Genomic DNA, 27,018 nt, shown 5'->3' with positions numbered 1-27,018 from the left:
AAGTTAATTATTTAAAGTTTTGTGAGAAACGCTTTCAAAATCCTGATCCTAAATAGGCTTTCATTGTTTTTTTTTTCTAAACCATGCCGCATAGCAGCACTCACCAGGGCTACTGGTATTGTTTTTTGCCCCAGTGCAGACAGAGTTGAGGTTCTCCTATCATTTATACTAGTTATCTCCCAAATTTTAAATTTGGCATTAACATCCCTTTACTTCTCACTGTCTGAAATAAACATTGAACAGTCAAAGTCAATGTAAAACTAGTAAAAGAGGAGTAAATACAGCGACAATGCAAATGTAATTTTTCAAAGTTCGCAAAGTTAGAAAGTAAATAAGTTGCATAGCCAAGGGACGTACCTATAGTGAAAAAGAACAGCTTAAATACCTACTCCTTTTAGTATAACTAATAATACCATAAAAATATTTTTTTCTCTTTTCTTTTTCATGTTCTGTTTGAAACTACAAAAAAAAAAAAAAAAAAAAAGCAATCAATATTCATGAAAGAATAATAGAGTGCTTGGATCTTATTTGACCAATCAATATCCCAAAACGATTTGTCCTACAATATTTATCTAATGATCTTTCTCGAATCGTACATCAAGAAAACATATGATCAATTGCTATCATTTCGTATTACCTGAAATCATTTAATACCCGACAGAAAACTTTGAGGAGTAAACTTCTTGCTTGAGGGAAAACAAATTTGAATCACTCTTTCACATGTCAACAGTACATATCTCATAAAGTCTGGATGTTGTTTCCATACATTATGCAAAAGAAGGAGAAATCGCTGTAGACTGCAGTCGGTTCAAGAGAGGAGGGAGGGGGGGGAGTGGCAATCGACTGATTTTCTCGTTAATCCAGACTGCTTTACTTCAAGAAGTAATGCTGAGAGTCCGATAAAATCTGAAGTCGGAGAGAAGAGGTATTGTTTCATTTTGGCACCAATCTACTGTACGACCTGTTTTATCTGAACTAACGGGGGCCAAAAGCAATTCGAAAAACCGAAATTCTAGGCACCTGGGTAGTAATCGAGGAAAATTCTTAATTAAAAAGACTTATCGTTCATTAAGGGAAAAAAAACATGTTTTGTTTCCCAATTACAAGGAATTGCATTCGAGGAACTAGAAATGTAAAAATTCATCTTCGCATCACTACTTAATAAAGAATTGGTCCTCTGTCTTCTGTTCCAAACAAGGGTGGCGTCTGAAGGAAGTACGGTCGTCCAAAAATTCTTTAGCATAGTGCAAAGAGTGAATGTTTAGAATAGAGTACTTATATTCACCTTCTTGCTTTTTATAATTTAAAATTATAGTCTATGTGAACGTAAATGTCGAAAGGAAAAGAGGTTAAAAATGATGGAGGTCTGATAATGAGTTCTTCTGTTCTCATAAGGGTGGCACAATTGAACGTTATTTCTCGTTATGCTTTCATACAATATTTCGAGAAATAATCCTAGAATTCGGACAGAACATTTAGCTGGATCTCAATCGAAACAAGAAATAAATCGTTTTTGCCACTAGATGCTCCAATGGGGACATCGCAATCAAACGTTTTTCCTAGCTAAATCTGACAGCTATTGCAAGGATTCGCACAAAATGTGGTATGCAGGTGGACCTCTATGAAAACATAAGCTGGATTGTTTCTTGGAACTTATTGCACCAGTTGACACCATTCGACGTTTTTCTCACAAAGCCTAAGTGTTTATATCTCAAGAAGAAATGCGAGGATTTTCAAAGAAAAAAAGGGGGTGGTTTTAAGTGAGCACCATGGTAATATAACAAGTATTTCGTTTGCATTTGAAGCCAATAATCCCGGCACCATCGAACTTTTTTAGATTTTATTTGAACTGCTGCTAAGAGTCGCGACAATTCAACTGTGATAATACATGACATTTTCGCAAAGAAAACCGATAATATCAATTTTACTGCCTTTATACATAAATCTGAAATATCAGAGACACTACAGCTTGCTTGATTTGAGTGGTAGCTAATTCACCAAATCTTGCCAACTTGGTTGCGATAGAATGCATATACATTTGAAATTCTGCTGAGAGAATAAACCACACCTACTTGGCTGCTGAATGACGTAAACTTGAGATACCATCAAGGTGCCGAAGCGCACTATAGTTGGGGCAAATCTAACCTGGCAGCGTCGTACTGTTTTGATTAGGACCAGCGTAACCTCCACAATACTGCCAGGTTAGGTTAGACCCAACTATAGTTGCGATAAGTACTAAACAGTCATAATTAAGAAGTGTAAAGAAGAAAGTTTCACAAGGGCCACTAAGCATTCGTTTCTTTCTTTTATTTTTTTAACTACGAAATTTTTAGTTGAAATTAAAAATGCATCAAAATCAAAAATTTGGTATGCGTAATTAATTTTGAAGAAAATGCTTCAAGAAAAAATTATTCATTATTGTAAGTGAAGTATAGTTTTAGTCAATTTTAATCGCCAAGAACCACTGATTTCATGGCACGTTAATATAACATTACATTTTCAAAATTGGTTATTAACACTATTTAAATGTTTTTCGCGACTTCAGATTTTCGTTAAACTGTTGTATTTCAACAACTATATAAATCGTAATATTTTTGTTTTATTTAAACACTTTTCATTTCGCTCATTCACAAAATTGAATTTAAAAAAGTCAAATTTCTATTGTATATAAACAAAGGAATTGTTTTACATTTCTCTAGTTTATAGAGTGTTTAACACTGGAAATAGAGCATGCACATTCCCTTTTTCCCATAAAAGCCTTTATTCCTACAAAATCGAAAACACATAAATACAACATCGTTCATAAACATGTATTCATGTCTTCCAGTAAAAAAATGGAGGAAAAATAAAGTCACAAACTTCTTGTAAAACCTTTCTTTTATCGCGCTTTTCATGCCAAAAGCAAAATTCTTTTCAAATTTGTTTTAGCAAAAAAGTTGGGCATCAGATAAAAACGTTATCTTGTTATGCTCAGGCCATAAATTGCAGCTGCTTAAGTATTGATTCTAAAGAATAGTACCATTTTGTTTTCTTATATTAGGCAACATCAAATGCAGATACCAATCAGAATTCTTTTTCGAAAGCCAATGGTTCTCGAAGCGATTCAAAAAAATTATTTTAAGTGCTTGCAATACACGCGAGTGCATTCACAATGTCTTTGTCAGCTGTCAGGGTTACTGAAATTAGTGTCAATTCAGTAAATAGAATTTGACGTTTAATTTAAAATGGAGTACTAAGAATTATTTCTTCTGAAGTTCATGGAAGTATATTATTGACTATTTCAGTTTTTCAAGTGGCTTGTTATTTGGCCAGAAGTTGAAACATTCCTGCAGTTTAGTTTTACAGCATGTTATTTTTTGCAGCATTAAATAAGTAAATATTTTTTGCAAACTGTTAAAGATGCTTCAGTTTTTTATATGTAATATATATCATTATTATTAAACAATACACTTGGCAAATTAAAGAGGAAACCATGTTAAATTATTATTACTGTTGCTTATTCTGTCGAATTTAGTGACTAAAAATAGAACTTTTGACGAAAGAAACACCTCCCTTTAAATACATTTTCTTTATCAATGTATTTTTAAAAAATACTTTTTTTTGGGATTTTTAAAATCATCATAAATTTAATTTACGAACTTATGCATCTTAAATGCATCCATAATTGCATTTTTCTTCATACCAATTCATTTAATTGAATAAGTTGCATTACAGGGCAGGATATTTCACATGCTTCGTATCTTTTTTTTTACAGTATTTACGTTTTATGTCCGCTCCTAAATGAAAAGTTAATGTCACTTTAATAAGCGACATTTGCCAGTAAATATGCTAATAAGATTGAAAATAACAGCCGACAGAGGGAAACCTCAACGGAATGATTGCGATACAAGTTCTTTTTATCGAATCGATAATGTCTTTTGCAATGCAAACGTATCACCTCCGATAGTTCAAAGGTACATCATTTAAAAATTATTTCTAAAAGAATAATGGATTATCATAAAATCATTCAAGACAGATGCTGTATAATGAATAATTCATAATTGTTTAGCAACATTTAAGAATAATTTTCCTCCTTTTTCAGAGTAAAGATCAAAGAAATGTGGCGTTGGAGATAACTTTCTTTGATGTTTTCCTCATTTTAATGCTGTAAGTATGTTTATGTCTTTTTTTAAAGAATCACTTTACGTTGCTGTTTTATTATTGACTGCGTGATATTAAAAAGTATAACGATTACTGAACTAGAACTGTCACTAGTGCGGCATTGTAACACATTTCAGTTTGAGCGTTTGAATTTTTCCTGATTTGTAAAACTACTTTTAATGATCTGTTCTGCTGAAATGCATTGCACGAGTACTTCCATTAGTATGTTACGGTCGAAACTCGAAGTTTGGCCAAAAAGCAAATCGGCTGACCAATTCGTGAACTGGTCAAGAGGTTTGGCCGCAGTCTGAAGTAGTTAGCTGGCTACTTTGGCTGGCAATATCGCGAAGTGACGGGGAACGGTAAGGCATTGAACTGTGAAACTTAGTATTCAGAAGTTGTTTTATATGGCTCTGTTCTCCGCGTGGTCACATTTGGGATAAATTAATTAGAAAAGGTATTTAATTTTTTTCAAGATTTTGGAGCATTATTCATCCAACTAAGCCTGAACTAACTGCTGCGTTAATCTTTGGCAGTTAATTATTAACAATATGAGAAGACTAAATTTTATGCAATGCATTGCCAAACAATCAAATCATTTAATTTTTACCCACTTGATTGCTTGGCAATGATTCAATTTTTAGTTTGTTTCATTTTTTTGCTTGTAAAAACATTTGTGGCACTCTGCGTAGAAAGAGGAAGCTTCTCAATGAAAATGTTAACGAAAGTAAATAAAAAAATCTTGGTTCAAAAGACTATATTCTATTCTGCGTTCACGGAAAAGGTAGACAAGATGTTAAAAAAAAAGAGAAATAAATGCTATTTGTTGGCGTCTAACACGTGTTTTGATGAGCGATAGCTAATAAGTGTAAGAAGATGGTGAATATTTATATACCTTTTTATTCCAGAGCCATCCCCCAAAAATGGCAGACTTTCAAACAACCCATTTGTTTACTTTCGGTCCATCTTTTCAAGGAACACAGCATAGAAAAACAACTGAATATTAATCACGCAGTTCAAAATGCCACCGAAAAAGAAAGCGTAGAACTATGGAAATAAACAACACCAAGTGAGAAAATAAACTTAAACGAAGAACATAAAACAATGAGAATAACACATTGATCAGCAATCTAATAACAATTTTTCAAAAAACTGTTTTGAAGACCAATAAAAGAACCAGAAGCTTTGAAAAAATTCTAGAAGAGAATTAGTATCAGCAAACCAGAATTTCTAAGCGTATATCTTTCCAACCGAGACGCTGAAAAACAGCATCAAGCAATCTTGACTGTCAATGTCAAATCCGAAAATCTTTCGTAATTTCATTATAGCATACACGTGTCCCAGAAATCGATTCAAAAGCACCATGTATTGACAATATACATCCGTTATTTTCATCTGAGCGCATAAACCTGGCTCAACTGTTTACACTACTCTTCATCTACCAAATATGAGCGCGTAAGACTACAGAAGTTTGCCAGGAAAATGAATGTGTTTGCCTATCCAGTCAAACATCCAGTGGCTTAAACGATTTGCGCAGAGTCGCAACGCTTTCTTTACTTTTCTTGAGTTATTTCCCCTTACAAATGAATCGTGAAGATCGGATTTTTTTCTTCATACAAAGTTTTGCCATTTTGTTACAATTTTTCTTTTCCATTTTAAGTTTCTGACACGTTGCTTTTTCTGCTTATGTATGATTATAGTATGATTATTCATTCTTCTTAAGTTTTATTTCGGCTGGTACCAGTTGTAACAACCAATAGTTTAAAAAAAAACTGATAGTATCAAGATTATTAATTGTAAGTTGATATCAGTTGAACTGATGTATCACGAAAATCAGTGGTGCTCAACCTTTTTTGGCCTGTGGGCCACGTCCATGGGTGGCCGTATGGTTTGTCACAGGATGTCACTGTGACCTTCTCAAACTTTTTCTTATTCGGAAAATTTTGTCTAATGATTCGGCAAATTTTGAGACATAATTGCAATTTTTAAAAAGCCGGATGGGTTTTTTTCATTGGATGTACTAATGTGCGCATCGGCAAAATTTGGAGTTTCATTCAACAAATGGAGAATTTTCACCCTCCCAAAATGTTTGGTTCAGGATGCCACAGGCCACACCTAATATTAAGACGAATATAGCGTGCCAGAACTAGAGATGAAAACAGTCGGGGAAAAAAAACGGAAAATTTCCGAAAAAACCGAAAAAAAACCGTTTTTTCCGAGGGAATAAATTTTCACTTCGGAAAAATTGAAAAAAAAAAGAATTTTTTCAACTTTTCTGGGTTTTAGTTGAAATTTTCAGCAAAAAGTGATTAGAAATTTCTCACGCTTAAATTCTGATGCAATTTCCTCCCCCCTCCCGTTTTATGTTAAAATACTGTCTAACGTTAATACAAGTTGTTGTATGACTATATAATTTGCATATAGATCAAATATGTTTAATACTTTTACAAAAAAGCTTAAAACAATAACCTTAGTGAAGAATTTATTTTTCCTTCTTCATAAAACAAACAAGCATAACTTTAATCACAAAACTATGTTTCTGCTGACTGTGAACCAAATGTACAGAGTGCGGCAAAAAAAACCTGGGCAAGCAATTTTCCAAGAAACTTTATTAAAAATAAATAAGCTAACAAAACACAAAAAATAATAATATGAGAAGACCTTTAGCAATCATTAAATTTAATTGGTTTCAAACTAGCAGCCTTTTGCAGTAATACAGAGATGCAACTGCTTATTGAAATTTTCATTCAAGGGCGGCAAGTCCTTTTATCAATCCTATTCCCTATAAAGCAATTGGTTTAGAGAATTCAATTTTATGATGGGATTGAGGAGGAGCGAGTAGATCGTCCACTTAAAAGAAGATATCTTGTCAAAAACAATGCGCTTTGAACCACTCTTGTCTTTTTGGCCATATTAATCGTTTAAAGGAAAATATCCAGTCTACAATGCTGAAGTGCTCTTAGGCCCACAGAAGTACAATAACTTCTAAAATGTCCTCTGGTTCACTTTTTGATTCATTTTACAGGCCTCATCCACAAAAAAATAGAGATTTTTTATCGCTTGTCCTGATTCCATCTCAGACCAAGCCTGACTTCAGATTTTGGCAATATCTAACACTTTCTAAGGTGCTTAGAGTGTCTACCAAGGGCGCCCATATGCAAAATTTAAGGGGTAGGGGGACTCTGATATTTTCCCCATGGTTTAGCAGGATATTTTCCCCATGGAAACCGACTTTAGTAGAGATTAGAGCTTATAAAATATAAAATTTTCGATAACTAATTCATTAATGACTGGAGAAAAATTGTTTTTACATTTTTACAAAGAAAAAAGTATTAAAAGGGAGAGGAAGTTCTACTTTACAAAAGGAGGGGCTTGAGCCCCCACTTTCCCCCCTATATAGGAGCCTATGGTGTCTGCAGACCAAATCCTATATTCTGGGGTATTTGAACCGGTTGAACGGTAAATCTTGAAAGGTATCGGTTGAAAGGTATCTCTTAAAGCGTGGACTTGCGGGCCCATCTCAAACGTTTCTGGCATCTTTAGAGTCATACGAATGCCTGAATTTTTGGAACTTGCAAAACTTCTGTTTGAGCTGTCCCTTAGTCGCACTTATCGGTTACAAATTCCCACAAACGACTGCTCTCGTGGAAACCCGAGGATATCATTGAACTCACTTTTGGATGACCTAACGATTAACTGAAATGTTCACTGTTCATTTTTGTACACTTTCCGAACATCGACTATCATTTCCAAGCCACTTGGAACGGCATGCTGTTTCAAATACTGTTTGTCGAGGCATAACAAGCAAACGAATTGTCGTTCTACTTGGTTAAACAACTTAAAATAGCAGTTATTTCTCTCGCTTAAAATTTAAAGAAAACCTAAAAACAATACATGAACTAGGTAATATATTGTAAATTATTTCCTAATAAAGTAAGAAACAGAAATAAATTAGGTACTCATTAAAATGAAATTACCTTTCTTCCATTCGATAATACAATTTTTGTCCGATATTTTTTTACGCACCCTGTATGCTGCAGTAATAAGCAAAAAAGGGGACTTTGCAGTTGGGCTCAAGCTGAAATATTGTATTTTAAAGTGTGGCTCTTACATATATTTGATTCAGATGTCCTTTTTTTTAAAGGATTTTTCAAAACAATAGCTCTTGATCAAATGACCCTAAAACATTTTACTTATTAAGTAAAATACGAAACAAAGAACAACTTGGTTATAATAACTCAAATTTGTTCAAAAGGGCTGGTATGACTACTTTTACTACTATGCTTAGCACAGCCGTATGAATAAACTTAAACTCCAGTTTAATTTTGGTTCAGCTTAAGAAAAAACAATTTAGTTTTGATTTGGACTTAAACTGGATTGGAAAAAATCAAAACTCAATAGCTTTCATTTTCAGACAGTAACGTATTATTTTTCTTCCAAAAAAAAAAAAAAAAAAAAAAAAAACATCAATCATGTTTGAAAGTCGAAAATTTCAGAAGTTTCAAAGGCAATCTAAAATAGAAAATGTAATTGTTATGATTAGACACACATTACCCAATATTATTGGTTGAGTGACGACTTGACTTATTTCTGGGTTTGACCATGAAAGCCCTCTACTCAGTTATAAAACAAAAAGGTTTTTTCTTCTAATTAATCTTACCTTTATATGTATTTCTGTCAAGCAGAAAAAGAAGATGTGTGGATAGCATATATTTTTTAATGCTTAACCCTTTATATGTTACTAGAAACACAGAGCTATTAAGAAACCCAAATTTTATTCATAAAAAAATCAAATTTTCCATTTTTTCCAATTTTTCCTAAAAAAAACCGGTAAAAAACCGGTTTTTTTTCTACCACTTCAAAATTTCCGGAAATTTTACATCTCTAGCCAGAACACATATAAAGTTAAAATATATTTAAATCTTTTTAGATAACAATGGAAAGAAATCTAAAAATTTGTTTTTTAAAAAATACGAACCAGGAATTGTTATTATACTTACATACTTATTTTATTGAAGCAAAGTCCATAACTGTTTTTGTAGAAACGAATTTTTGACTATTTGACGTCAAGTTTGCTATAATCATTCGTAACACCGAAAGTAAAATGTTTGTTATAGAAGGTTCCCAATATCTTTTCCAATTTGTAAAATTAATATATCTACGAGCCACAAAGATCAGCATCGCGGGGCACATATGGCCCGAGCCCCGAAAGTTGGGCACCAGTGACTTTGATGACTGCCAATGTAGCAATTTTAGTATTACTGATACATCCATTACGTTGCTATACCAGTTACATCGATATATGACTTAATCTGTTAGAATAACTCGAGTATAGGAGGCATTAGTATCAAATACAGCTCAATACAGAACCTCCAAAAGTATTTTTTAATTTTTATATTTTATTACTTTTTTTTCAATATTATCGAAGTGATTTGTAAGTAATCCTTCTCAAACAGTTTGAAAATCCCTGCAGAGTTCTCGTTTCACTACAAACCAGCTCTATCCATGCTTCTATGGAATCGCGATTGTGAAAAAGGGAAGTGTAACACCAGCAACATTATTATAAAAAAATTGTTTAATCCAGTCACATTTTTTATTGTTTCAGGCTTGTAAATGGTATAAAATTGAAGCACTACATGAATTTAATCGGAATTTGAGTGAAAACTTTAAAAAAAAAGACGATTTACTTCAAAACCAGTTCCTTAATCCAAGTTATTTTTATGTGTGAATAATTGGGAAATAGTTAGGCAATACTGCTATTTAAAGAAAAAGCTAAAATAAGTTTAAAACAAAATATTATGCCAAAAAAAAAAAACTTAAGGTTTAAACGATTTTTATTTCTCCTGTGGAGATTTAAAATAATATTTTTTCCTGGTTTTAGTACTAAACGCGTCAACCGATTGCGTTAAAATTTTGAAAATGAATTTATAGTGTGAAACAATTATTTCAAGTTATACGTTATACTAACTATAAGTAATCAGGTTTTAAGTTTAAAAAAATAATTCAGAGTGGAGGCATAATGGAGCTCCTTAATATTCTGGCAGGAGGTGATAAGGACTTATAAGTATCTTCCTTAATTTGAAAATAGAAATCACTAAAGGACAGAACAGGTGACTGTTTCAGTTACTACAGTGTGTTCATGTTCAAAAGTTCTATTTTGTATTTGGTATGGGTTCTAAACTTTGAAAAAGTATATAAGTCCAAACTTTTATTTTACTTCTTTAGTAACAATAAAGCTGAAAGTCTCTCTGCCTGGATATCTGTGTAGACGTCTGGATGTCTGTGGCGCGCACAGCGCCTAAACTATTCGGCCAATTTTCATGAAATTTGGTACAAAGTTAGTTCGTAGCATGAGGGTGTGCATCTTGAAGCGATTTTTCAAAAATTCAATTTTGTTCGTTTTCTATTCCAAGTTTAAGAACATTTTCCCGAGAAAAAATTTCATAAGATGGACGAGTAAATTACCAAGTTATCATAACGTGGAACCGTAACATGGGCAATCCAATTGGCGAGAAATTCACCACACATTATTTGTAAATATACAGGCGAACCAAAAGACCTTTTAATTTTCTACGGGCAAAGCCGTGCGGGTACCATTAGTCTGTTATAAAATAAGTGGAGAGTGTTGGCAATATTAATCAGTTCAATAGGGTTTACTTCATAAACTTTCATCCGGTTTATCCCTTTTTTGGGAGGGGGGGGGGCATGTCAATTCTGTGGTGATGATACTTCATATATGAACCAACAAGAACACTGCTGAGAATGCAGCCAGTTTTTTCGACTAACTGATCACAGTCAAACTAAAATGCTACCTACTAAAAACATAAGATAAGTATTTTCATTAACAAATGGAATCGATTTTGTCTCAGCCGATCGAAGCCAACTTATTAGAGCCAAACTGAAATGCTACTTGTTAAAACACTGGATAAATATTTTGATAGCACGAAATCTCAAAAACAGTAACATTAAACAGCTGTTCGTTCACCAAAATGGCGATAACTAAAGTTGTGTGTACACTGGTTTCTCTTTTCTTTTGGTGAGTGGACCGTTTGAAGTGTTCATGGTTTAATGATCACAGAAAGAAAAGTTTACCTTTGTGAAGAACTCATCCAGGTGTGTTTACTTATTCTTAGAGGGATTAGAGACGGTAATTGAAAATGAAAGTATTTCCACCATGATTTATAGCGGACTGTTCTTCGCGGTGAGTTATTTATCATTTTATAAAATACGAGGAGCTAGGAATTATCCAAATAGAGCTGAGGAAACACTGTTAGAAAATGTGTAATTCTCCCGCTAAATCAACGCAAAATAGTATTTGTCTTAGAAGAAAAGTATTGCGCTTTTTTTACTTCCTTTTACAAAAAAGGATGTATTGTATTCGCAAAAAAATTTTCACTCAAAAATCGACCTTAATTTCCATTTTACTCACCCCCGAATGAGTATTGAGTTTTTTTTTTCGACTCGACCACACGTGGATAAGTGCCTAAGAACGTATAGACACGCGAAATATCCATTATGACGATTCCCGAGTTAATTACAACGAATTTTCTCGTGACGTCTGTATGTACGTATGTATGTATGTGCGTATGTGCGTATGTATGTCGCATAACTCAAGAACGGTAAATCCTAGAAAGTTGAAATTTGGTACGTAGACCCCTAGTGGGGTCTAATTGTGCACCTCCCCTTTTGGTTGCATTCGGGTGTTTTTAAAGCGGCGTTTTACCCCTTTTTGGGGAGGACATCATTGCTAATTTCGATGTAAACTCAAGTGGTGTTATAATTTAGCGGACTCTTGGCGGTACATCGCCATTTTGGTCGCCAAGTTTTGTCGCCAACTTGGTGACAAATTTGGCAATTTGTTTTAAAAATCTATTTCAATTTGGCCACTGTTGGTGATATTTAGAGAGTAAACTATTGAATCACATTAAAATTGCCAGTAATGGGGAAATGACATTAAATTGGAGTAAAAGGAAGTCATGTGATGCACACATCAGCTCCTTTTAAATGGAAATTGTGTAAATAAAATTTATATAGTTGCTTTTTTAACCGAATAATTAAGAAATGGATAAATTTATCAATATTTTGACAAAAGTCATGCACTAAACTATCAATTTGAATAATGTTGTCTAATCAGTAATTTTTATAACTATATTTCTAAGACGAAACTCATCATCAATTCTGTACCTCAGGGCCAGACTGACGTATGTCCAAAAATTGCGATTTTCTGTTTGTTACTGCATTAGTATGCAGAAGCTTAACCGCATCGAGTCATGTGAAAGAAATTTAAAAAAAAATTATTTTCAATTTTTTATCAAGGATAAAAGAGCGCGTATCCCATGCACCGGAAAAAAGTTTTTCTTCTCTCCTGTAGAAGTATCATAATGTGACTTAAGTCCCTTTGATTCTGAGATACAGAATTTTTTCTTACAGTCAATGTTAGAAAAACAACATTTAGTATCGTGTTAACGTCGATGGACGTTGTAGAAGTCTCAAGAAACTTCACTGAAATATTTTGAAATTTCGTTAAAATCTAGCAAAATTCAGCTAAAATCATAAAATTATCCTGAGATTTTATTCACAGGGGCCGGGAAACTCCGCTAAAATCTCATTAATTTCAAAACAACCGCATTAAATTTCGTTACTATGTTATGAAATTTCCCCAAGAATTTCTTGCTATCTCTAACACTTTGCACATAGTTAAAAGGATTCATCGGAAATATTCATTTAGTTGAATGAAAACCTTCTGTCACCTTATAAAACTTTGTTTGAAATGTACGGAGTTACACACATTGCTCATACAACTTTATTTTTTTTGCGACAAAAGTGGCAAAGAAACGTGTTAAAGGTATCAAATCAACGCATTCATAGTGTTAAGAAAAGGGTGTTTTTAATTTATTATATTCAAATATGCACGAAGTGCAATAATAAAACGCTTGAAAATTTAAACTTTGAGCTCAACAACTCAAACACACCTAACCAAAATAATAATAATAATAATAATAAAATTTAATTTGAGTTTTGGACATCTTGAATTCAGGTTATGTTTTTTGCAATCACGTGTGCGTGCGTGTGTGTTTATGCAGGCGTGTGTGTGTGTGTGTGTCTGTGAGCAGGCATGAGTGTGTGGGTATGTGGTTGCATGTTGGTGTAGGTGTGTGTGTGCGTAGGTGTGTGTATGTGTGTTTAGGTGTGTATATGTGTGTGTAGGTGTGTAGATGTGTGTGTGTGTGTTTAGGTGTGTATGTATGCGTGTGTGTATGATATGGATGCAACCTGGAGACGGTTTTCGCTAGAGGAGCAGCATCGTGAGGTCGATCGACGGTGATGCTGCAGAGGGAGGCTGGGGGGAAATAAAATCATAGGAATTCAAAACGAGAACAATAAGCAATGTGATTGCTCAAAAAAGAAGAAGTGAAGCTAGGAAGAAATTTGTCTTATTGGCTACAAAATGAAACAAATTTGACTGATGCGGAAAAAACTAACTTCATGCATTCTTAATTTTTTTTTGGAGTTTGCGGTCTACATAGATCGTGTATAATAACCAAGTATAATACAGATGACTTCTCCCTCTCCCCCCAAAAAATGACAAGATTTAATATATGAAGGAATTATCCTTAAAAATCAGAAGAAAAAGCAATACGAAATAATTTGCGTATTCAGTGATCCTTGAATTTGGGCTTATTGAAAGCAATTATTTTTGTTGCTGTAATGAACTAAAAAGATCTTAAGTCGCACCTTATGCAAAAAAAGAGGCTATATGAGGTAGTGAGAAGTAAAGGGATATAAGTGGACTTCATAAAGTTTTGAGTAAAATACGTTTAAAGTTCAGATTCTAGGTAGACTTTCATTTATTTATTTATTTTTCTAAATCATGCTGTATAGCAGCAACTACCAGGGCTACTAGCACCATCTATTCCCCCAAAACAAAAGAGAGGTTCTCCCATAACTTGTACTGGCTATCTCCAATTTTTTAGTTTTGACACTTAATCCCTTTGATTCTCACTGCCTCATATGGATGCTTCACTTGAAAAATCGATTAACTCCGTTAAAACAAAAAGTCGAGAAAAGTGATGAAGAAGATAGTGTTATCCATAGGAGTGAATGGGCCCTCGTGTTACATTTTCTGCCATCGCAGGATCAGAAATGAACTGGACCAAAAGTTTAATATAAATTCGCATTCTAAGCTTTGATTAATCACTATTAAAGCAGGAATGAGGATTTAATTTAAAAGTGGAGTTAATCGATTTGGCAATTGAGGTATCCATATAATCGTGGAAAAATGTGGATTGTAAAGGATTTTTTCGGCTCTATATTTATCAGAAGTTTAAACAATCTGAGCAGTGCACAAAAGACAAACATGCCGAAGAATACAGATACTATATTGACAAAGATATACAGAAATATATTTAGTTAAGACAAGAGTTTTTTGACTTTATATATACTGCGTAATCCAAAAGTCAGCCGGGGTCTCAAAGCAAAAGAGAGGTTCTCCCATTACTTGTACTGGCTGTCTCCAATTTTTTAGTTTTGGCACTTAATCCCTTTGATTCTCACTGCCTCATATAATGGTGGAAAAATGTCGATTGTGAAAGATTTTTTCGGCTCTATATTTATCAGAAGTTGAAACAGTCTTAGCACTGCACAAAAAACTAACATGACGAAGAATACAGATACTATATTGACAAAAATATACTGACATATATTTAGTTAAGACAAGAGTTTTTTGACTCGATATATACCGGGTGATCCAAATGTCAGGAACATCTTTAAAAATGAATAATTCGAAAATGAATAAAGATAAAAATATGCGGTTTGCACTAAATGGATGGAAACGAAGCCGAGTTCGGTCTGGTGAAGACCCAAAAATAGTTCTGATGGCGACCAACAGACGGCGCTGTTGGACTTCTGATGTAGGATCACGCCCAGCAACAAACGATATAAAAAGGAGCAACGACAGCAGGTAATGGTAGTTGAAACTAATATGCAATCGAAATGTTGTCCAGAGTTGAGAAAGCCCGTTTAGCTTAACTATATTATAAAAATTATGGAGAAATAAAAAGCTATAGTGCCATTTGTGATGATTGTTGATGTATTGAATATTATTATCATCGAACATGAAACAATTAATCAGAAGGTTGAATAAATAAAAATATTAAGTCCCAGAATTAAAAAAGCATAAATAAATACATTCATTTACAATTAATCACCAAAATATCAAGCGCCTTTTTTACACCAAACTTATTCCGCTATCTTTTTTAAATTTCTATTTATGGAATTCTAAATTAAAAGTTAAAGTTATTATTTTTCTTCTTGCAACGCAACGCCTGCAAGGCTTCGCTCTATCTTTTAGCTCGATGGAAGGTTTTCCTGTCCGTTACATTGATGAAAAAAATAACTATTGTTATTTCGTTGCCATACAAAACCCGGCTTCTTTTCTATCCGTTTAGTACGAACTACATCTTTTTATCTTTATTCGTTTTCGAATTTTTAAAGTTGGAGATTTGGAGAATTTAAAGTTGAAGAACGTTGGAAAGAGAGAAATACTAATTTCGCTTTTTCAAAAAAGTTTTACCAAAAGAATCTCTATAACGTACAACTTATGCAATAGAATTTTATAATGCATATTTTGCATAAATTGCCACATGTAAATTTTATTTTATAAGGTAACATAGTTATAACGTTACACAGAGAACTAATTTTTTAAATTCATTAACTTCAAGATTTCATTTTACAGAAATTTTGTATGCTGTGGCTGATATAAGATTACTTTTCAAAGATAAAATTGAGCTGAAACGTTATAATTGAAATCTTTATCTATCCATAAAAACTTTTATCAGTTTTTTTTCAATGCCGATTTTTCAGTGTTGTTTACAGATTTTTTCATAATGATCTACAGTGGCTCCCAAAAGTGTTCGTACACCTACGACTTTCAATGAAAAAGGCCCCATGCATTGGTTAAAATTAATATTTCGGAATAGGTATTTAATTACAAGATCTATGATCTATTTTTAACAAAACTACGTGAAAATTTTTAATAAAACTTTAAAACTTAATTTTTTAAAAATCAAAAACCAAAAAGTGCCGGAAATTTTATCTCACAAAAGTCTTCGTACACTTTGATAAAATGTCAAAATATTAGCAAATAATCTAACTTTTTACAAAATTATTATTTAGTAGAATGTCATACAGTATGGATAACAGCTTTTAAACGTGTGGGAATAGATTTCATTGTTTTTTTTTCTTTTTTTATGCAATTTCTGAGTAAGTGTTCAACCACACTTCGAGTTTTACTGTTTCTAGCTTTATTTTCGTTTCAGAGCTGTATATTTGTAATCTAGCCTCCAAATATCTCTAAATATGTTACATTAAATTGAACTCTGGCAATTTAGGAGATATTTCTAATTTTAAGGACAATTTTTGAGACATCAAACACAAACGTGAACTTCTTATCCTTATATTGATAAAAAACAAAGTTGTTTCCGATTACCAAATTTTGGGCTAATAGTTTAAAATTGTGTTTTAAAATATTTAAATGACCAGCATGATTCATTATTTCTTTTAAAAATTCAAAATTTTCAAGTCCTGATGCACTTATGCACCCTCACACAAGAACACTTTCACCGTCCTGATTAAGTGATCCATCTAGGTTCTTAAGATTAAATTCCTAATTTTTTCTTCTATTGACAGATATACAACAATTTAACCTAAAATATTGAATTTATTTTCCTCTATAAGTAAGAAGTTGTTCCAAAACGTTTTGAGCTTATTTATCATTGATTTTACGACGGAAAGCGTAAGCTTACTGTTTTTCTCACGAACAAGAAAATTTCTGCATGAAGAGATCCCGCTAATCAGAGAACTTGACGAACAATTTTAGGTGAAAATTAAACATAAAATGTTTCATTCAATTCTGCAGAAACTTTTTCAGCACCCAAATGTGTATTTTTCATAATTTTTTAGCTGTAAACCTCCGATCAGACTTTGTTAACTTTGCCAGTTGATCTTTTCTTACCTTGTTTTCGATCCGATTCTTGTCATTAAATTATTTTTTTAAGCACTTCACTATAGAATGGTATAAATTAACTAATTTAGAGACATTTTAAACCAATTTATGTCTACCGTGAGGGGAAAAAATCAAATTTCGAATCGTGTTTGTAGTTTTCTACTTATAGCTGCCATTTAAAAATAATAAACAGAATATTAGGGAATAAATAAACAAAAAATTAAAGGCAAATGACTTTACAGTGTCATTACAATACAAAAATAACAAAAAAACCACATATGATAATTTTAATCATCAATTTATTCAAAAATATTTCAGTGTACGATGACTTTTGTAGCGTATTTTTTCTTTGTCTCTTCGTTTTTTGACAAATTTCAAAAATAAAATCTGGCACTATTAAAAAAAAAAACTACTAGGTTTTTTTTCAGAATGGCATAGGAATGGTGTGAAAAAAAATTGGACTTCATACTCGAACTCAGCTTTGCGTTATTTTGGTTTTACTACAAAATTTCAAGGTGTACGAACACTTTTGGGAGCCACTGCAGGTAAGTTAAATTTATTTCTCATATCATATCTCTCTCTTTTTTGTAAAAAGTTGCAACAGAGTTTTGAGTACAATTTTCAAACTTTTTTTTTACATGTAGAGTTTAGTTTGAGTTTCTAAAAAATCCTTCGAGCTATACAAATTTTCTCACATGGATTGACTTAGTTGAAAATTAGTTTTTAAGATTAGTTAAAAATTTACAATAGAAAACTATATGCATTTTAAAAAATTGTGTATTCACTAAAAACTTTTAGAAACCTTTTTTTGAATAAACAAAAATGTTTTCGAAAATCTCAGAAGCAACCTTGTAAAGGCATATTTTTCTATCAATTGTCAACTTTCCTGTCATTTTCAAACTACTTAACGGAAATTACGTGCAAAACAACAGGTTGGAGAAGATAAAGTGAAACCGGAAGCGACGTCATGAAACAGATGTTCTTCTAAGGAATTGGTTTTGCGAATTTCTTAACAATGCCGAAAAATGGTTTCAAATACTCCGAAGCCTTTTTTAAAGTTACAGACAGATGTCTCAAAACCAGTCAAAAATTTTTTTGAAAGTCACAGATTTCTACAAAACTGAGCAAAAACGTTTTTAAAGATTACGTGAATGGTATCTGCCTCAAAAAATCAGAATTATTATTTTATTTTATTTTTTTTAAATTAGAAACGTTGAATTTTTTTACAGGAGATAAAAATATTTTAATAAATCTTTTATTTTTCATGGTACACTTAAGCTCAAACGTGAATGCAGAACTCTGCAGTTCTTAAATTTCATTCTCACTAAGCATTAATTTTGGTGAAATATCACATAAAGTCATCTAATTGAATTTACCAAGATAAAAATCTTAATGAGTCAGTAAAAGCAAAGATAATATCCAGTTAATAATGCTCGCCACATCTCAATCAAAGGCAAAAAAATCCGCCTCAGTTTTTCTCTGAATTATTGACGTAACTGAGAGCATATCACGTAGCTCGAGAAGGTTGATCATTTGGCCTTTAAGTATGTGTGGGCAGATAAGGCTAAATCTGAAAACAATCGCTTTACAGCCGTTTCGCAAGTTTTATGTGGAAGAAGTAAAAAATTTCAGATTCTTTGAAAGTGCCTTTAAAATTCTCAAAAGATTCCTATACTTTTTTTTCAGTTTTTATCTTTCTTGCTGTAATTTAAAAATACGGCAAAATCATCTGAATAATTAAAAATGGTATACGTCATGTCACACATTCGTTTAATGCGCTTATGAAAATTTGTCTTAAAGTTAAAATATTTACAGTACATTCAGGGTATCTTTGGGCCGAAATTTCCCAATTTTGAACTGTCCCACTCATATTATAGTAACTTTATACAGTGGTGTACCCAGCATGGGATAAAGGGACGGTAATTCATGGGATACAGGGACGGTAATTTGTTGTGTCATCCCCCACCCCTACTTCTACGAATGCAGAAAAAAAAAAAAAGGTTCTAGTGTTCTATGAAAACTAGAAAACAAGAAGTTCATACAATTTTCAGAAAAAACTAGATTTGGGCTACTACGAAATTTTATGTTGGCTAATGTACCTACAAATAAAAACTACGAACGCTTTTGCTATAACTTGTCCTAGATGAAAATGTGCAAGGTCAAAAGAATAAGGAAGTGAATGAAATTGATGGCCTCTTAATTATTTCAAAAGTATCCCAAGAGTATGGTGTTCAGTTTTTTGGTTAACGAAATGATTAACGTCTAACTTACAATAGATGGAATAAAATTAAAAAAATATGAAAAATGAAAAATCTGGCGTTACTGCTCTTTAGGTGCCCACCAGCAGCTTAGATGTCAAAAGTTTGAGAAACACTGTTGTTACAAAATGCTGACCGCATTCAAGTCACTTAAGAGCTGCTTAATTTCAAATTTCTCTTAATTGTTTTTAAGTATATGTGTGTTTAAAGAAAACGCTATTATCTTATTCGAGAGATGGAAATGTCTCAATTCCAATAGAATCGAGTTCTCACTATTAACAATGCTATAAAATTGTTTCGACAGAGATTAGAACGTTAGCTATTATTTGATAGGCAACAGCAAAACATTTATCTTGCTGCTTTTAAATGAAAAGCGTATTTAATTGGGTTTAAATTTTTTAAAAATTGCTAACACAGCTAAAGTTGTTTCAAAAATTAAATAAATGATGCTTTTAAAATACTCTGGCTTTTAACATCGTAAAAATTGTCTAGTTACATTTATATGTTATTTTTTCTTTTTGGAAAAATGCCCGAAAGAGATACATTTTTTATTCTGCAATTTTAAATGCCACATTGTAAAAACAATACAGAAACTTTCCTGGAAATCATTGGACAGCTATAATGTGTTCAATTTCCGCAAGTAACATCTTACAAAAAAGAAAACAGGAATATTTCTTGCTAAAATTTAGTATCATTTATGAATTTAGAATCATTCTGAATTTAGAATCATTCTAAATTTAGAATCATCTCAAAATTTAGAATCATTTCAGAATTCTAAAATTTAGTATCATTTCTGAAATTTTCTGTAGAATTCAGAAATCTCCCTGGTTAAAGCCAGTCGTGTCTTTGGAACCTTCCGAAAACAATTAGGCAGGTTTAATATATTAGCTTCGGATCTTCCTGATTTACCAAGGAAGCTTCAAAAGCATTACTGTAAACATGGCCCAAGCTAAGAAAAAATTGCAAGTAAGTATCAAGAATCGAACTCGCCTGCAACTCTAATAAAGTTACGGAATCCAGGGACTTATTCGCTCTCATTGGGAGCTTAGTAAATCTGGACGGGCTGTAATCGAACTAAAGCCGATACATTTAATAAATACGCTCAGTTTATCTTTAAACTGGAAGCTAAAAGTATTTTTCACAACATTGAGAAATCCGCATTCGTGCAACGTGAAGCAATTCGGGAAACTGTTTTACAAAGTTACTCGATTTTCCCTGGAAGTGGATGAAAACCTGTGAATTTCCGAAATGTTCCTCAGAAATAATCAGTAACGATTCGGAATTTTTTTAGTGAAAGTCAAATTAAAATTCGTTATAAGTAAAATATTAATTTACGTTATCAATTATTTAACCTTGTAATGTCAATTAATCACAAGAATTAATTTAAATTATCAAAAACTAACCGCACATTCCTAAATTACTGAGTAGCGAAGAAACAAAAGCTCAAAGTCATTGAATCCAAGCACAGTTTAAATAAATTGCTGTATAGAATTTAAATTATTGAATAAAACTGATTTAGCTTCATTTCTAAAGTTAAGTATTGGATGGAATATCAAAAGATCTTTGCAATGTTTCGGAAAAAAAGAAACAAATAAACAAACTGATCTAGTTTTGCTTTTGAGCTAATTATAGTTTTGAATTCATTTACTTTAGCAGTTTGTTTTATCTACTGCTATACGTTTCTTAATGGGCTAAGTTTCTCCGATAAAACATGCTTTCCCAATATCTAAACTTTGAAACGTAGTTAATTGTTTAAGTTTGTAATGGTTTCAATTGAAACATTTATTTAATTGCTATTTTTTGGTAATTTATTTATTTTCGATAAATGTCAAGTTTTGGGAAAAGTAATTATGGCATTCGTCACGTGTTTATCAAAATAAAATGAATTCTTCTAATGCTTAAAATCCGCTTCACTAAAAACAATTAAAAATTCAGGTCCAGTAAACGCATACTACAAAAGTCTATTAAATTTTTACAGAATATGTCATAGTATTATGATTAGCTTGTTGAAGTTTTCACAATGAGTTTAAGCATTCTTAAGTTATTGTGTGTCCGCCTATTTTAAATTATTTCTTAGATTCTTGTTGTAACTGCTGCTATAATTCAATGAAAAGAAATGTGTTGCTACAGGACTAAATTTTCTTATTCAATTCTCTAGTTGACTGCAATTTTTCAGTAAAGTATACGTTGGGATTAGAACATATGGTTATTTTTTTACCACTGGGTTATTCCAAGGTAACAGATGCACTAACGTCAAACAAAGACGCAGAATATGTTAGATTCTTGTTTCATCTCATTGATACTCTTATTGTACTATTTTTTGTAAGTCAAAAATTATTTTTGTTACTTTAAGAAGGTAGAGTTCTTGTCCTTAACCTTTTAAATATTAATTGAGATCAATAATATTCGGTGCAGTATTTATTTATCCAATATTGAATTTATTTTTATTTTCAATGTTTTGTAATACTAGTAAAGTGCATACCAAGCAAAATTGATGGGGCAAAGTGAAATATTTCAATTTGATTACTTAATTCATTTTTAAAATTCCCTATGTTTTTTTTAAAATTAAATAATTAATTTACATATCTGCATTTAATAATTCACTTGATAATTTATTTTCTTATTTTTCTCTATTTCTTTCACTCATTATTGTTTTCATAAATTAACTAATTATTTCATTAATTTATTTGTTTATTTTTCACTATCTTTTCATAATCTATATTCATGTTTTATTTTATTTGCTCATTCATTTGACATTAATATAGTTTTTATACTAGTTGAATAGAAAGTATACCCTAAGAAAATATTTTATGCTACACTTCGCTCCATGAAAAAATAAGTGAAAAATTTCAATTTCATTTAAGGTTCAAATTTACTGCCAAAAAATTAAAAATAATGTTTCAGTTAACTACACTGTTCTATTTTAATGTACTGCAATTTTGAAACAGATTTCCAAATTTTTGATTTAAAAAATGCAATTTATTTTAATTATTTCACTTTGGCCCACATTCGCCCACCCTTTAGATGATATATGTGTAAAGTATAATATAGTTTTAAAAAATAATTTGAATTACTTTTCATAACCAGTTATTTTCAAACTATAATGAAAATTATGCTAGACGAACTGTTATTTGTAAGAAAATTAAATGAGAATATTATTTAAAAAAATTATGTTTAAGTGTTATATTAAAGTTTTGATTTATTAAGAATATTATAAACTGATTAAAAACAGATAATTTAAAATAATAATAATTGAGAGGCATATTCGTGACTATTTCTGTTATTTTTTTCAATAATTGATATTACATCGTATTTGATGTCTAAAAATATACTAAGTTCGATAACTAAAGTTGTTTGGTTTCATAAGATAGCTTATATTTAATTTAGCTGTCCAAAGTAAAGAAAACATCAAAACAAATATTAAATTATATTAAAAAAATATGCTTACTATTTATATAAAGGGTCAATAAAGAATGCTAAAAATAGTCATTGGCTTTAAGAAAATTTCACCATATGAAAATTCTTAAGTCGGAAAAAACTATTTTGAAAACATTCTTAAAATTTATACTAATAGACTAACATCAAATGTTTTCATTTATGATGGCAATTTGGAACCCCCCCCCTCCTTTTTTTGATATCGAAACTTTATGCTACTATTAAATGCATTGAAAAAATTTATTATTTTAATGAAAGCATTATCCGAAGGAGGATAAAGATGATGTTACTTTCTTTAATATTTTATAGCACAATAACCTTTTTTTAGCAACCGTACATTTTCAGTTTTTGAAAATATGTATTGAGCATTTTTTTTAACAGCAATTGATTTAAAACAACATATCTCCTCTTTCACTTAATTGAGATTATAAAACTAAATATTTGGTATCTTCAAAATCACACTACTGAATGTTTTCAGCATTGCATACATTTTTGGTAAATACTGTCAATCTATAACAAAAACGTGAAGTGAAACTATGCAAAGAAAATTTTTCAAAGAAAGAATCACACTACTGAATGTTTTCAGCATTGCATACATTTTTGGTAAATACTGTCAATCTATAAGAAAAACGTGAAGTGAAACTATGCAAAGAAAATTTTTCAAAGAAAGAATCACACTACTGAATGTTTTCAGCATTGCATACATTTTTGGTAAATACTGTCAATCTATAACAAAAACGTGAAGTGAAACTATGCAAAGAAAATTTTTTTAAGACGAAAAAGAACACATTTAAGTGTAGGTGCTACCACGCACCGAAAACGGAATTAAAATAAAAAAAAAACATGTATTTCAGAATGAAACCGATGCTTTTAAGTGGAAACTAGTAGTTAGTTTTTCTTGTTAATTATCACAAAAACACAACTTGTTTCCAAGAATCCCACTTAACATGTTTTTAATAATGCATCATTTAAAAAACAAATTCTTTTCACGACATTAAAGTAAAATTTCCTGTTAATGAATATATTTTTTTCATTTGTTTGCCGGGAAAGTAGAATTTTATGGAAACAACAATAGAATTATTTTAAATAATTAAAAACATTTTATACGTAAACAAATGAATATTACATATTTTGGATACATGTTGAACTAAGACAGCGTTTTTAACCATAGAGAACTTTAAGCACATTTTTCGACAGAGAATAGTAAAGTTTTTATACAAATTATTTGCATTGCTTCCGAGCTCTGTAAGTGCACCAAGATTTCAGAGAATTAAGAATTTTTAAAATTACCTTTTACATTTAGCCTTAGATAAATCAATTGCTCTTACTACATTAAGCAAAAAATCTCCTGTTTTTTACTGGTGTGCGTAGAAAATATGATTTTTATAAAAACAATAATAAAATTGTTTCAAATAATTGAAAATTCTTTTTTAGAAAGGATACAACAAAATATTTCTTTCACGACAAACACAAAATTCATGAACCGTAGGATAAAAAGTAGTGGATACGTAAACAAATGAGTTATAGATTTTTCTGGTTATATGTGGAACCAAGAAACAATTTTTAACCTTGAAGAACTTTAGCTTATTTTCCCACAGATAACAGTAAGGTTTTTACAAATTATTGGCTTTGCTTCTGAGCTCTATAAGTACAGCGAGATTTTAGAGTATTAATAACTTTTAAAAATACTTTCTGTATTTAGACTTAAGATAAATAAATTGCTCTTACGACATTAAACAAGGGATCATCTGCTACTGAATCTTTTTTTTTCTCCTGGTGCAGAGAAAATAAGAGTTTTTAAAAATAATAAAATCAGATCAAATAATTGAAAATTCATTTTAAAAAAGAGTACAAAACAATATTACTTTTACCACAAATACATACGAAATTCAGAAACTGCAAGAAAAAAGTAGTCGATACTTACACAACTAATTTACAGATAGTTTTGGTTATATATTGAACCAGGAAACAGTTTTTAACTATGAAGAATTTGAGCTTATTTTCCGACGGATAATAATAACATTTTTCCACAAATCACTTCATTGCTTCCAAGCTGTATTAATGCAAGGAGATTTCAGAAAATAAAAGAAAATGTTTCTTCTATATTCCAATTTAATATACATAATTTGATTTTACTACATTAAACAAGAAATATCTTGTTGATGAATCATTTTTTACTCGTGTATACGGGGACAAAGATTTTACAAGAACAATAGCAAAATTATTTCAAATAACTGAAAATGCAATTTAAAAAAAGGAACAAAACAACATTGCTTTCACAACAAAAACAAATTTTATAAACTGTAGGGAAAGTATTTGACACTTAAGCAAATAATTTATAGACTTTTTGATCGTACGTCGAACAAAGCCACAATTTTTAGCTACGGAGAACGTAAGCATATTTTCCTACAGACAACTATAAAACTTCAATATTTTATTTGCATTGCTTCTAAACTCTGTTACTGCAACAAGATTTTAAAGAATTATTACAAAAATTACCTTCTATGTTTTGACCTAAGATAAATAAATTTCTTTTACGACATTAAACAAACAAACAAAAAAAAAATCACTTTTTAATTACTATTTTGTACTTATTTGCAGCAAAAATAAAACTATATGAAAGCAGGAAAAATATTTCAAACCATTGAAAATTCATTTTTCAAAAAAAAAAAAAAAAAAAAAGACGAAAAAAGGAAGGTTGGAAGCAACATTATTTGCACAACAAGTAAAAAACTACAAACCGTAGGAAAAAAAAAGCATTTTACATTTAAACAAACAAATGCTATACATTTCAGTTATTTATCAAACCAAGACAGTTTTTAAGCATATAAAACTTTAGTTCATTTTCCGACAGATAATAGTAAAACTTTTCGCACAAATCATTTGCATTGCTTTCGAGCTCTGTCACTGTAACGAGATTTCCGAGAATTAATAATTTAAAAAAATACCTTCTATATCTCGCCTTAAAGCAAGCTTTCTTGTCCGATCCTGTGCACGGCAAAGCAGTTCGCTCACAGAGAAATCTCCGACAACCTGTTGAAGGTGGAAAAATCCCAGGCAGAAAGCAAATTTCCGAGGGGGCGTTGGAACGATCGTCTGCGGCTACCGTCTCACCTGTGTGTTCGTTTTACCTTGGCAGAGCCACACGGAGAAGTAACCAAGTCGCAAGGAGCGACTCGAGAGCTGGTTTGCGCATGCGCGCGTGTTTTTCGACGTCGTTTTCTTTTTGCTCCTGGTGTTGTTTGTTTCGCTCGTGGTTTATTTTTTGTTGCAAGCTTCACCCCTTGCAGTCTCTGTTGTCAGCACTTAATGCTGTTTTCAGGGATGCTCCTGCTATTTGGGGCTCCAAGATTAACGAAAAAGTGCTGGTTTGTAGCATAAAAAATCCGCTCAAATTAGTACATTAACCCATTAACAGGGCTCAGACAATGCAGCCGAAGTTTTGAACAATTCAGCTTGATGGGAACGATCAAAAGTTCTGCAGAATGCGAATGGAATCTTTGACATGTTCTAACGATGTTCTTAACTTAGAAGAGGCTTTCTTTTTGATTTTATGTTTGTCAATGCTTCTGGTGAACCCTTTGCTCTCGCAAAACAGAAATATACATCCCGACAATGTTATTATCATTTGCTAATAGAGATTAATTATTTGCATGCCAAACTTCGGTTTCTGACTTAGTGTGCTTTGACAGGCAGATAATTGGGAATAAAAATGCTCAATGCAGGGGGGGGGGAGAGCGTGAAATAAGAAGTTTTTTTATATCCTTATTTTGAAAACATATTATTATCTATTTAGCAAAGCAAACGCATTCCATGATTGATTTTGTTTGTGTGTGTGTGATGGAATTGAGATTTTTTAAATAAAACTATTCCTTTACTTTATGATATTTTTTTTAAAGGCTTCAATTGCTCAGATGTGCACCAATAGGGGTTACATGTGAACAAGCTTGGGCACATATGAGCAAGATTAAAAGACTGGACAATCATGATATTTCGAGGAAAATTTCTTGAATGTAAACATATTTGGGGCAAACTGAAACAGTTAAGATAATTTACTTTTTTTTTTTAATGAACAGATTTTAAATTTGGTACATAAAGAAAGAACAATATATTTAAAATAAAACTTGCATGAAACATTAGTTTTTGTTTTTGGCAGTAAATATGCACCCCTCCCCTCCCAAA

General features: G+C 31.5%; 1 protein-coding gene across 1 annotated transcript in view; it reads right to left on the bottom strand.

The window, feature by feature from the left end:
* The window catches only part of LOC129229271 (sarcoplasmic calcium-binding protein 1-like), a 93,060-nt gene extending 67,091 nt beyond the window's left edge, over positions 1 to 25,969 (bottom strand). The window contains exon 1 of the mRNA XM_054863544.1: positions 25,785 to 25,969. The gene's annotated coding sequence lies outside the window, so the exon portion shown is untranslated. The remainder of the gene's footprint in view (positions 1 to 25,784) is intronic.
* Positions 25,970 to 27,018: the final 1,049 nt, after the last annotated feature.

The sequence above is a fragment of the Uloborus diversus genome, chromosome 9 (genome assembly GCF_026930045.1).
Source record: "Uloborus diversus isolate 005 chromosome 9, Udiv.v.3.1, whole genome shotgun sequence".
NCBI lineage: Eukaryota > Metazoa > Arthropoda > Arachnida > Araneae > Uloboridae > Uloborus > Uloborus diversus.
This window is presented reverse-complemented; position numbering and strand designations above follow the sequence as displayed.